At 43.8% G+C, this 13,420-nt stretch overlaps 1 protein-coding gene across 2 annotated transcripts in view; it reads left to right on the forward strand.

Moving 5' to 3' along the window:
- The first annotated feature begins 10,012 nt into the window (after positions 1-10,012).
- The window catches only part of peli1b (pellino E3 ubiquitin protein ligase 1b), a 35,018-nt gene continuing 31,610 nt past the window's right edge, over positions 10,013-13,420 (forward strand). The window contains exon 1 of one of the 2 annotated variants that reach the window (XM_043696710.1): positions 10,013-10,177. The gene's annotated coding sequence lies outside the window, so the exon portion shown is untranslated. The remainder of the gene's footprint in view (positions 10,178-13,420) is intronic. The other variant, XM_043696709.1, reaches the window with a different exon arrangement.

Raw genomic sequence — 13,420 nt, forward strand, 5'->3', positions numbered from 1 at the left:
CTTTGAGATGCTTCCTTTGTGTAAATTGACCACCATCTTTGATCCATTACAATGGAGGGACAAAGTGCTCTGAGTGGCACCAATGCATTCCTTGGATGTCCAAAGATTATGTAAGGCTCAACAGAAGTGCAAGACCATTCGTACATCCTGGCATCATGTGATCTACTGGCCAATCGAAGAATGGCCAAGTGATGGTGACTTCAAGTCAGGATGGTGAGTGACTTGGAAGGGAACTTGTAGCTGGTGATGTGTATCTGCTGCCCTCATCCTTTAAGATGGTAGAGATCACATGTTTAGAAGGTGCTGTCAGAGAGTACTTTCAGAGAGCGGATGTCTTCATGAGACATAGCAGGGGATCCTGTAGAGAGTATACACTGCTGCTACTGACCGTCAGTGGTGGAGGGAGTTGATGTTTGTGGATGTGGTGCCAATCAAATGGGCTGCTGTTTCCTGGATGGTGTCAAGCTTCTTGAGTGTTGTTGGAGCTGTCCCCATCCAGGGCAAGTGGGGAGTATTCCATCAGGATCTGGGACTCAGGAGGTGAGTTACTCACTGCAGGATCCCTTGTCTTTGGCCTGCTCTTGTAGCTACTCTATTTATGTGGCTTGTTAAGTTGAGTTTCTAGGCAATGGTAACCCGCAGGATGTTGATAGTGGGGGAGTCAGTGATGGTAACTCTAATAAATGTCAAGGGGCAGTGGTTAGAATGTCCCTTATTGGTGATGGTCATAGCCTGGCAATTGTGTGATGTGAATGTTACTTGCCACTTTTCAGCCCGAGCCTGGATATTGCTGCATTTGAACATGAACTGGTTGTTCGTGAGGAATCATGAATGGTGCTGAACATTGTGCAATATCAGCGAACATCCCCACTTCTGCCCTTCTGCTGGAGGGAAGCTCATTGATGAAGCAGCTGAAGATGGTTGGGCCTGGGATTCTACCCTGAGGTCTTCCTGCAGAGATGTCCTGGAGCTGAGATGACTGACCCTCCAACAACCAAGACCATCTTCCTATGTGTCAGATTCCCAATTGCTGTTGATTCCAGTTTTGCTGGCATTGCTGATGTCACACTCGGTCAAACGTGGCCTTGATGTTAAGGGCTGTTACTCTAACCTCTCCTCTGGAATTCAGCTCTTTTGTCTCTGTTAGAATCAATAAGGTAAGTAGCCCTGGTGAAACTCAAAACTGAGCATCAATGAGCAGCTTATTACTGAGTTAGTGCTGCCCTCGATAAAATTGTCTATGACACCTCTGGCACTCCACTGATGATTGAGAGTCGACTGTTGGAGTGGTATTTGCCAGATTAGCTCCATCTGCCTTTTGTGGACAGGATACACCTGGGCAATCACCCATTGTCAGCAATGAGCCTCTTGACTAAAGAAAAGTGCTTGAGAATAAGAATCCTAAATGAAGAATAAATAAAAGAGGAACAACTGTTCTCTGAGTGTACATGAACTGAACAGTACGGTGAGCTGCAGTTAAAATTAGAAAATAGAATTTATATATAAAATCAAGTGGAGTTAGAATTACAAAGAAATCATGTATGATAACTTTTTCCAAAAATGTCAACTTGCCAAAATTAATGTGTTTAATGATTATATTGAAAACAGACAAACTTTTTCTGCAAGAAATAATTACCCCATAATTCAATTCCTTTCACCTATAAATTGAAGAAAACAGGGTTTACACAAAAATAAACAATTCCTGCACCATCTGTTGTGGAAATATTTAACTGTTTCCAGCAGGAACAGTGAGCAATCTGACACCATCCTCCTACAGATAACACGCCTGTGACTTGCAACCTCCCAGAGGAGCACAACTGTTAATCTCACTTGAGACTGTAAGTACATGACACGCCTGAGTCGGAATGTCAAACTCGAGGGCAATCACTGCAATGATTACTGACACATCACCGTCAGGTTTAAAATGGGATAACTATCAGAAATATCAAAATGGCACCCATGCATTACACAGACATGGCCCAGAATATCAGCTGACCATGACAGACCACTGGAAACATCTGCGCTCACATGAACTTCTGAGGGAGAGACAGGGGAGTGAGTGGGAAACAGGGGGTGAGGAGGACATGGGGGGGTGAGGGGTAGACTGGGTGTGGGGTTGAGGGGGAGGTGGGGAGTGAGGGGGAGGTGGGGAGAGATGGGAGGTGATGGGGAGTGAGGGGGAAATGAGTGGGTGATGGGGAGACTGGGGATGAGGAGGATACTGGAGAGGGGAGAGACCAGGGTGAGGAGGAGACATCAACTGTAATAGCTTGCCTTTATTGTTGAGACTGAAGGATTTACTTATTGCTTTTAATGTACAAGGCTGTGAGAAATACTAGCAGAGGGACTCTCATGAGAATCTGCAAAATTTCTTTCAATCCCAAAACTTTCAATCCCAGATTATTCCAGGGTCTCTAGAATGAAAGATTATTCTTCAGGGCTGCTCGAATCAACATGTTGGGAAAATCACTGGGATATCAAATAGCCAGTCAGAGATGAGATGCTGGATGAACTTGTTTGACTAAATTGAAAAGATCAATTCTCCTGGAATATAGCTAAGGAGAGTTGGCAATGTGACTGAAACCAGAAACACCATCACAGCAGTGACAGGATAGAACATAAATATTTCAGTGAGGGAAACAAAAGAAGTGTATCTTATAGGAAGAGATTGGCTCAATGACAGACTCAAATTAATTATTGAATGAGTTCAGGGTGTTTGAGAGATTGAGGATTGGAGATCCTCATTTATTGTTCTTCCAGGCACGTGTATTTTGCAGACAAACTTACAAACACCAGCGTATAGTTTGGAATCTAACAACTACAATTTGCAGCTGTCTGACAGGGAACCAGCCACACCGCAGCCTTGATCTCAAAGCACCTGGTACAGTTTAGAACCTAGAACCCAAATAGTTAGAAATGTCAGGAAATGATTAAGGATTGAAATTATATGACCACAAACATGAGACTGTTCACAAATGTGTCAATATATGGAGAACAGTTTATTTTCTGGAATGAGATGCATTAAAGGTGCAATTTATTCCTCCACAACATATTTGAAACTTACTCTGAATAAGTGAAACTGTACAGGTATGTTCAACAGATGTATGCATTCCACTCTCAAAACAGTTGGGACCATGATTGCACAACCCCCCACACCCATTTATTTTGCTCTGTGTCACTTCATTGGATTCCTGGGGAATGACTGCATTAGGGAAAGTAAATTGCCATCATAGGGAGAACAGAACTCCTCTCTCAGTCACAGTGAGGGAATCCCAAATCAAAAATGGAGCCCATTCGGCCATTGTGCCTATTTTAGCCCTTTGTAGAACTTTGCCAATTCATCCACCTGTCATGACCATCAGGTACATTCATGGCGCAGGCCACTACCCTGTGGGTCGGTGTCCCTCATGGACCTTTTCCTTTATAATGGTTCTAGTCGAAGGAAACCAGCTTTTGTTTAAACAGGTTCATTTATATCAAGCTATTGCTGAAGGTTTCTTTGAGAAAAAATCAGATTAATTTATTAACAAGAAAAAAACACTTGTCAGTATTACTTTGTCTTATCTGTAATTTCTGTTTCATAATTTCATTTTTTAATAAATTTCTGTGGTAAACTGTTGGGGCCATTTGCCAAAATGAAAAGGTTAACATTTGAAGTCAGATCCAGCAGCTGCGATGCATCTTTTAGAATTGGATGTAGATTTTCTTGTCACGTGTACTCGAGTACAGGAGTACAGTAAAAAGTGTACAAAGTCACCATTCTCCGGTTCCACCTTCCTTTACAAAAGACAGGATTGAAAACAGAAACTGAAATAAAATAAACAGCTGAAAGAAAAGGAAACGTCCAGATCACACACCACCCTCCCCCCCCGGCCAGGCCCCAGACTAGGCTCAAACCCAACAGAGAGCCAATGGTGCCAAAGCAGCCTGTGCCATCTCCAGGGACTGCCATTTCAGTTAAGGAACCCACCGCTGCCGACACTCTGGCACGGGGACCAATGTCACTGGAAAAGGGGAAAGGAAGGAAAAAAAAAGAAAGAGAGAGAGAAAAAAGGGTTTAATCCCTGGCCTTAGGACCCAGGCTTGAGAACTGCAACTCCACTATCGCCATCTTGGATTTGATAGTTGAATAAGATGTTTTTTTGTGCAGGTCTGTTTCCCAAAGCCACAGGGTCTTCTTGGAGTTCTGCCCCAAGATGCCTGTGCAGTCAATTTTATAGAAGTTTCTATTTGTAGAAGTGCCTGTTCTAGATTGATAATTTAGTTCTCCAACTATGAGAGCTAAATTGCCCAGGTTTTGGGCTAGATTCATCTCTTGTATCTAAATCTGAGTCTGGTACAGTAGAGAAGAGGAGCAAGTTAAATAATCAAGGAAGGCAAGAGCAAGGCAGAGAACGAGATGAGACTGATAAACAAACTGCATTTATTTCAATGCAAGAGGCCTGACATACAAGGCAGGTGAACTCAGGGTATGGTGGGGAACATGGGACTGGGATGTAACCATTACAGAAACATGGCTCAGGGAAGGGCAGGATTGGCAGCTTAATATTCCAGGAAAAAAATGCAATAGGAAGGATAGAAAGGGAGATGAGAAGAGGGGGAGTGGTGTTTTTGATAAGGGATAGCATTACAGTTGTACTGAGGGAGGATATTCCTTGAAATACATCCAGGGAAGTTACTTGGGTAGAAATTGGGTGGGCGGCACGGTGGCCCAGTGGTTAGCACTGCTGCCTCACTGCACCAGAGACCCGGGTTCAATTCCCGCCTCAGGCAGGGAGTTTGCACGTTCTCCCCGTGTCTGCGTGGGTTTCCTCCGGGTGCTCCGGTTTCCTCCCACAGTCCAAAGATGTGCAGGTCAGGTGAATTGGCCATACTAAATTGCCCGTAGTGTTAGGTAAGGGGTAAATGTAGGGGTATGTGTGGGTTGTGCTTCGGCGGGTCTGTGTGGACTTGTAGGGCCGAAGGGCCTGTTTCCACTCTGTAATGTAATCTAATTTAGACACAGTAAATTAGAAATAAGAAAGGGATGATCACCTTATTAGGATTGAACTATAGATTGAACAATCCCCCCCCCCCGCCCCCCACATACACATACACCCAAAGTCAGTGGAAATTGAGAAACAAATTTGTAAGGAGATCTCTGTTATCTGTAAGAATAATAGAGTGGTTGTGGTCAGGGATTTTAACTTTCCAAACATAGATTCGACCTGCCATAGTGTTAAGGGTTTGGATGAAGAGGAATTTGTTAAGTGTGTACAAGAAAACTTGCTTATTCAATATCAGGAGTAAAACTTGGAGCTTCTCTTGAGGAATAAAGCAGAGCTATGGCTCTAAGCGACTGAGGTTGCAATGGGGAAGCACTTTGGGGCCAGTGATCATAACTCTATTAGTTTTAAAATAGTCGTGGAAAGGGTAGACCTGGCCTAAAAGTTAAAGTTCTAAGTTGTAGTAAGACCAATTTGACAGCATTAATCAAGAACTTTCAAAAGTACTTTGGGAGTAGCTGTTACTGGGTAAAGGGATGATTGGAAAGTGGGAGGTCTTTAAAGATGAGATGAGTTCAGAGGCAGTATGTTCCTCTTAGTGCAATGGGCAAGGCTAGAAGGTGTAGGGAATGTTGGCTTACTAGAGAAATTGAGACTCAAGAAAAAGAAGGATGCATAAGCCCCCAGGTATAGACAGCGGGGATCGAGTGAATCTCTAGTGGAGTATAAGGGAATAGGAGTATATTCAAAAGGGAAATCAGGAGGGCAGACAGGGGACAAGAGATAGCTTTGGCAAATAGAATTAAGGAGAATCCAAAGAGATTCTACAAATACATTAATGAGAAAAGAGTAATTAGAGAGAGAATAGAGCTCCTTAAAGACCAGTGTGGCCAACTATGTGTAGAACTGCAGGAGATGGGTGAATATTAAACACGCATCAGCATTTACTATGGAGAAGGATATGGAAGCTATAAAACTTTGGAAACTAAATAGCAACATCTTGAAAAATGTCTATATTACAGAGGAGGTGATGCTGGACATTTTAAAAATAGATAAATCCCCAGGACCTGATCAGGTGTACCCTAGAAGCTAAGGAAGTAATTGCTGGGTCCCTTGATGAGATATTTGTATCATCGATAGCCACAGATAAGGTGCCAGAAGACTGGAGGTTGGCTAACGCAGTGCCATGGTTTAAGAAAGGTAGTAAGGAACAGCCAGGGAACCATAGACCATTGAGCCTGATGTTGGTGGTGGGCAAGTTGTTGGAGGGAATCCTGAGGGACAGGATGTACATATATTTGGAAAGGCAAGGACTGTTTAGGGATAGTCAACATGGCTCTGTTTTTCAAGAAGTGAGAAAGAAGGCTGATGAGGGCAGAGCGGTAGATGTTGTCTAAATTGACTTCAGTAAAGCATTTGATGAGGTTCCCCATGGGAAACTGGTTAGCAAGGTTAGATCACATGGAATTGGGGGAACTAGCCAATTGGATACAAAATTGGTTTGAAGGTAGGAGACAGAGGGTGGTGGTGCAGGGTTGTTTTTCAGACTGGAGGCTTGTGACCAGTGGAGTGCCACAAGGATCGATGCTGGGTCCACTGCTTTTCATCATTTTCATAAATAATTTGAATGTGAATATGGAAGATATGGTTAGTAAGTTTGCAGATTACGCCAAAATAGGTGGACAGTGAAGAACATTATCTGAGAGTAGAATGGGATCTTGATCAGATGGGCCAATGGGTTGAGGAGTGGCAGATGGAGTTTATTGTAAATAAATGAAGTGTTGCATTTTGGAAATCACGGCAGGACTTATACACTTAATGGTAAAGTCCTAGAAAGTATTGCCAAACAAAGGGACCTGGGGTGCAGGTGCATAGCTCCTTGAAAGTGGAGTTGCAGGTATATAGGATCGTGAAGAAGGCATTTGGTATGCTTGCCTTTATTGGTCAGAGTATTGAGTACAGGAGTTGGGAGGTCATGTTGCAGCTGTACAGGCCACTTTCAGAACACTGAGTGCAATTCTGGTCTCCCTCTTAACGGAAGGATCTTGTGAAACATGAAAGGGTTTTGAGGATGTTGCCAGGATTAGAAGCTTGAGCTATAGGCAGCGGTTGAATAGGCTGGGTTCCCTGGAGCATCAATGGCTGAAGGGTGACCTTAAGGAAGTTTATAAAATCGTGAGAGGAATGGATAGGATAAATAGACAAGGTCTTTTCACAGGGTGAGGGAGTCCAGAACTAGAGGGCACAGGTTTAAGGTGAGAGGGGAAAGATATAAAAGAGACCTAAGGGGCAACGTTTTCACGCAAAGGGTGGTACGTAAATGGAATGAGCTGCCAGAGGAAGTGGTGGAGGCTGGTACAATTGCAACATTTAAAAGGCATCTGGATGGGTATATGAATAGGAAGGGTTTGGAGGGATATGGGCCGGGTGCTGGCAGTGGGACTAGATCAGTTTAGGATATCTGATCAGCATGGACGGGTTGGATCAAAGAGTTTGTTTCTGTGCTGTACAATTCTTTGACTCTATGACTGTGACTCTGTCAGCTTTTTAAATGCCATAGTTGAAGATTCAAAATCCCCTACTTTGATGTCTATTGAGGAAGGAAACAGTACTTTACACTTTAGAAGGACCTGTCATGTTGCCCAGGGCTAGATGCATTCTAAGAGGCGCTCTTTTGTTATTTGAGACTGACATACTGTTCAATTGGCTTTGAAACAGTCCACTGTCTCTTAACTGATACAGTCTGCTCTGGTCTCCATCTTGAACAGACATGTTTACCTTAGAAGCAATGTGCAGGATTTTGAAGCAAAATGTCCTTTTTTAAACAGCTATGATATCAGATGACATGTTTGTAATCCAATTCCACTCGCCTTGGAGTTCCAGACCCATTTCTCTTTCTGATGTGCGGATCGAGTTTGAGTGTGCTCAACAAGGTGGACTAGAGCTCATTAAAACCAGCAACCCATGAATCGGAACAAACTTTAAATAATTTCTGAAGTTAAGAGGGAAAAGTAGTTTTTGAGCAGAATTCCAGAGGGCAAGATGTAATAAACAAAGGAATGAGATTGATATAGAGGAACATTTCTGCTTTGAAAATGTTGGACAATCACCAATAAATCCAACTGGGAATTTGGGGGGAAATCTTTACCCAGAGAGTGAGGAGAATGTAGAATTCCTTACCACAGGGACTGCTTGCTAAAAGTAGAATCAACACATTTAAGGAGAAGTTTGGGAAATACAGTTGGGAGAAAGGAACACATGGACAAGCTGACAGACTGGAGAAGTAGGGAATGGAGCAGAAAGAGAATGCACATATTCATGACATGATGATGTATACAATGTTGTAACACTGGTGTTAGCTATTAAGATTCAGTGAGGATGGAATAACCCATCTGAGAGGGCTGTGTTACAGTGATCCGTGTAATGTAAAAGAGTTGGCTGGAATAGGGGCAAAGATATAACAGGCTCAGAGTGCAGACAATCCAGGATAAGGGAGCAGCCTCTACAGCACAGGGCTCAGTCCCTAGTTGCAAACCACATGTCAGCCTAACACAAGAGGACTGATTGATTAAAGATCATCTCAGTGAAGACAGAACAAATCAGTTAGGGGGTGGGAAAGGTGTGGAGGGTAAACAGCACAGAACAGTTAAGCTGGATGGTCTGTAGGTGCTGTAAATGCTATTTAATTCAATACAATGTAATTCCCTTTTTTGAAGTTACTATTGATTGTGTTTCCCCTGGGTTTTTAGTCAGTGCATGCCAGATCAAGTCTCTGTTTGTGAAGACAAGAGTTCTGTCTGTATTTTGTACTTTTCACTCAGTTAATTTTATGAAAGTGAGGCAGTTTTCTCTGGACTTTCCCCTTCCACCCTCAAGTGACAAATTCATAATCTCTCTGATTGTGAAGTCTCCTTGCAGCTTTTGTGTAGTATAGAACTGCAGGAAAACATAGACGAGTTGGAATAGGCAGATATCTGCCACGTTTGGTCCGATGCAGAGAACTGTGAGGTGATGCATTTTGGTCAGAAGAACATTGAAAGACAATATAAATGGGGGTACAATTCTAAAAGGGGTACAGTGGAACCTGGGGGTCTCTGTGCACAGATCATTGAAAGTGGCAGGAAGGTGGAGAGAACAGCAAGTAAAGCCGTGAGTGTCCTTGGCTTTAGTAATCTTGGCCTAGAGTACAAGAGCAAGGAAATAATGTTAATTTGTACAAGAAACCTGTTAAACCTCAGTTGGAGTATTGTATACAGCCTTGTGTGTCACATTGTAATAAAGATGTGAACATATTGGAGACAGGACAGAAACAATTTACAAGAATGGTTCTCGGGATAAGAAACTTCAGTGATGATGATAGATTGAAGAAATGCTGTATTACTATGACTCAAAGTTGGAGCTGTTCTCCGTGGAGTGAAGAAAGGAAAGAGAAGTCTTCACAGACTTTTCAAAATCATGATTGGGGCCTGGGGATACATTAGATAGGGGGAAAGTCTTTCAACTTGTATAAGGGCCGAGATTTAAAGAGATCTACAAAAGAAGTAAGGCTAATGTAAGGAAATATTAACACAGTGAGGAACATTGCTTGGAATCATGGTGGAGGCAGGTTCAGTTAGATATGCCAGGGGGCATTGGATGGTTGTTTGGATAAAAAGATGTCCAAAGGGACAGGGGAAGCAGGAGATTGGCATTAGGTAATGAAGCACATTTGAAGAACTGGTGTAGGCATGATGGGCTGAATGGCCTCCTCATGTGTCCTCCCCATCATGGTAGAGAGTGGCACAGGTCAGCAGCAGCCCCCTAGTACCACGCCACCCCCCCACACACACGGGCTCTGAACCTGCCATCCATGAGGGGACAGATGGGGAATGGGGAGGGGGGTGCAGGAAGAGGAGGGGGAAGGGGGTGGCTAGGGAGGAGGAGGGGAGGGAGTGAGGCGGAGGGAGCTGGCCAACTTTGTGAACTACAGCTCCCAGGATGCTGTCCGCTGGAGCTGACTCGGGTTCTGCTGGGGGAGGGAGAGAGAGGAGAGGAGGAGTTAGACACAGTCTGGCTGCAGGGAGGATAGAGAGACGGAGACAGAGAGGTCCCCTCTCCCGGAGGACAAGGAGACTTCAGCTGGCGAGAGGCTGGGGTTTGCGCATTAAACAAAACAAAATCCAGCCCCACACTGACACCAAAGACCGAACACGGTAAGAAAAGTTGCCTTGTAGCTTCCTCGGGGAGAAGGGGATGTTCCAGACTGGGTGTGTTTGGAGATTGCTTTGGCTCTGATCTGAAACCCCATGTTGAGAGCGAAGCTTTCCTTTCTCCATTGTATTTGTGTGGCTTAGACTGAGCGTGTGTTTCTGCAGCAGTGTGTGTGTGTGTCTGAGGGTGTGTGTGTGTTTCTCTCGTTCTGTACCTCCTGCTGGTTGAGCCGCTTGCCCCCTGAGCTGGGCTGTGGGGGTGGGAGGCACATTCCGCCTGAGACTCCACACAAAGAGGCTCCCGCAGCCCCGGGGCCAGAGAGACGCTCCACACCGACAAACAGCTAATGATTCCGGACCACCCTCCCACGGAATGCTAGCTATGAAAGGGAGCGGAGCTCACAATACAGCCTGGATCAGGACTGATTGAAAAGACTGACCATTCACAGCGGTAGCAAGAAGCGAATTAAAAAGAAAGACCTGCATTTTTATAGCGCTTATTGCGTCTCGTAGCGTCCTGCAGCCAATGGAATGCCTTTTAAAGTGTAGCAGCTTTTGTAATGTAGGAAACGAGGCAGCCAGCGTGCGCACAGCAAGATCCCATAAGCAGCAGCTGGTGATGACCATAGCATGTGTTGTGCTGTTGTTAGGAAATGGCCTGTTTTTCTCAGAGGCGGATGCGGGGGAGGGGAGAAGCACAGATTTAGAGACTTAGAGGAAGCCGTTTTTCACGGAGAGAATGGTAGGGTCTGAAACAGACTGAGGGCCGAAACCCTCAACTCATATTCACCTGAATTCACAGAACCTAAAGGCTAAGGACCAATGCTGATAAAATAGGATTAAGCTGTGTACCTCATTTTTCAGCCAGCACAAGAGATTATCTGCCATAAAACCATATTGGTTAGGGCAGCAAGGATAACTGATCTACTTCAAGAAGCTATGAGATCCTTTACATCTGTTCAATCTGGCAAGGGTCTCAATTTGACACTGTCCCTGACAGTGCAGCACTCCCTCAGATGCTCCTCCGGAGTGTCAATCTTCTGCTTAAATCCTGGAGTGGGATTTGAACCCAGAACCTCATGATTCAGGGGTGACTGTGCTACCCACTGAACAACTGCTGATTGATTTGTCTGGAATCCAGTTGTTCTCTGCTTGAATCACTGAAGGCATGGCTCCCTGTTACTGGACACTCTAGGCTGGGAAAGATGAGAATGGAAGAGGCTACTTGATCTTTGGAATTATCTTTGTGTAACTAACATCTTTCAGAACAAGCCATGCCACAGAGTGTCTGGAGACATCCCAGATCCAGGCTTTGGCACCAGCTGGATCTGATCATCACCAGACATTACTCTCTCACAGCATTCTCAGCACAGGCTGCTACCACAATGCTGACTGTGATACAGATCACTTCTTGTTAATGCACCACAATCAGGCTACAACCTTCAAGGTTTTTCCATTCAAAGCAGAAACGTGTCCTTGTATCAGAGTCAGTCATGCTGACCCAGAACAAAAAACCAATAGTTCCATGACTTAATAGAATAGGCACTTTTTGGCATTCCCACACAGAATGAAAGAGCAAAATGGGACATACTTCAGGACAGTATCCACAACACTGCACTCTCATCATGTGGGAAACAAGAGTAAAAAATGCTGACTGATGTTAACCTCAAATGATTGTCTTAGTATACACCATAGAAGCTAAACAGTCTGTTCTCATTAATTACAAGAGAGATCCGAATGAGAAACTCTGAATACTGTAAGAACTGCTCAGAGGAAAGTTCAAGACACTGTTCGGGAGCGTGCTGTGACTGCTGGGTTCAACTGCCAACATATTCAGATGTCCTTCAACACTAGGAATGTTTGACAGAATCAGAAAGTGAAGAGGTCCATCAGCAAAGAAAACAACTCTGTTAATTAAGCTATAAACAGTTGGAGAGATGGGAGAAACATTACATTGAGTTGTACTGTAAGGAGAACACAGTCACTGAAGAAAGTCCACCAGAGATGGACCTCAATCCACAGTACAGAAACTGAGCAAAGCTGTTTTTTACCCTTCCATGGTTGAAGCTCCAGTTGGCAATGCTGGATTCACTGAGCATGGGGAACTGGCATTCCTGTAGCTTCTACATGAAAAGAAACCTAAACATGTAAACAGAAAGCAGGAACGTTCAGCATTGCTTCGCATGAGGTCCACTGAAGATGTTACCTAGTAAGGTAATGAAATGTCTGGAAATGAACCGTTCAGCTCAGCGAGCAAACCTACATCCAAAGCTTCTACATGGATTTTTTATCACTGCTGCAAGGAGGAGGCAGTGCCACAGGATATGTGTGATACAAAGGTTGTGAATCTGTATGAGAACGAGGATGGTCACAGTAATTGCAACAATTATTGAGGCAAAAACAGAAAATCTGGAAAAACTCAGCAGGTCTGGCAACATCTGTGGAAGGAAAGCAGAGTTAATGTTTTGGGTCACGTGACTGTTCTTCAGAACTCCTGTAGCACATCATGGGAGAAGTATTCCCAAGTGTTGCTCTTGCTAGACTAGATCCTGGTTGAACTTATTTACCCTGAATCCCAAGGTGTTTTCAGAACTGGTAGATTTTCAGGTGGCATGATCACCTGTACAGCAGCTGGAAGGGAAATATGGTGAACAAATGTATCATCACACCTGTTTACAATGGGCTAAATGGACTCCTGTTCTGTCAGTCTCAATAGTGCTCTCATAACGTGGCTTCCCATTTTGTTTGTGTAGCTGCTAGCTGTCCTGCATTTATTTCCATTGTGCCCAATTCTTTATTTCTAGAAAATATTGATTTTTGCTTTATTTTAATAGGGAGATTTTAAGGATTGCAGTAAGTGAATCAACTTCCAGGTGGTATAGAGAAAAACTATACGGTGAAAGTGTTTGACAAAAAGTGTCTTTGACCTGAAACATGAACCATTTCTGTCTCCATGGTGTTCAAAGTTAAAAATCACACCACGAGGTTATAGTCCAACACGTTTATTTGGAAGCACTAGCTTTCGGAGAACTGCTCCTTCAACAGGTAGTTGTGGACTGGGATTAATAGGATTGTTTGCAATATACGATTGTTTGCAGACCTGTGGTGTATTTCCAACATTCTCAGATTTTATTTAGAGGTTTTGTAGTGTTAAATCCTGTATATTGGTGACAGAGTTGTAGACCTAAATATTCTTTCTGCTGTATCTCCCCTGTCAACTGTAAGTGACGTGATGGGATTTCGTAT

This window comes from Chiloscyllium plagiosum, chromosome 9, assembly GCF_004010195.1.
Source record: "Chiloscyllium plagiosum isolate BGI_BamShark_2017 chromosome 9, ASM401019v2, whole genome shotgun sequence".
Lineage (NCBI taxonomy): Eukaryota > Metazoa > Chordata > Chondrichthyes > Orectolobiformes > Hemiscylliidae > Chiloscyllium > Chiloscyllium plagiosum.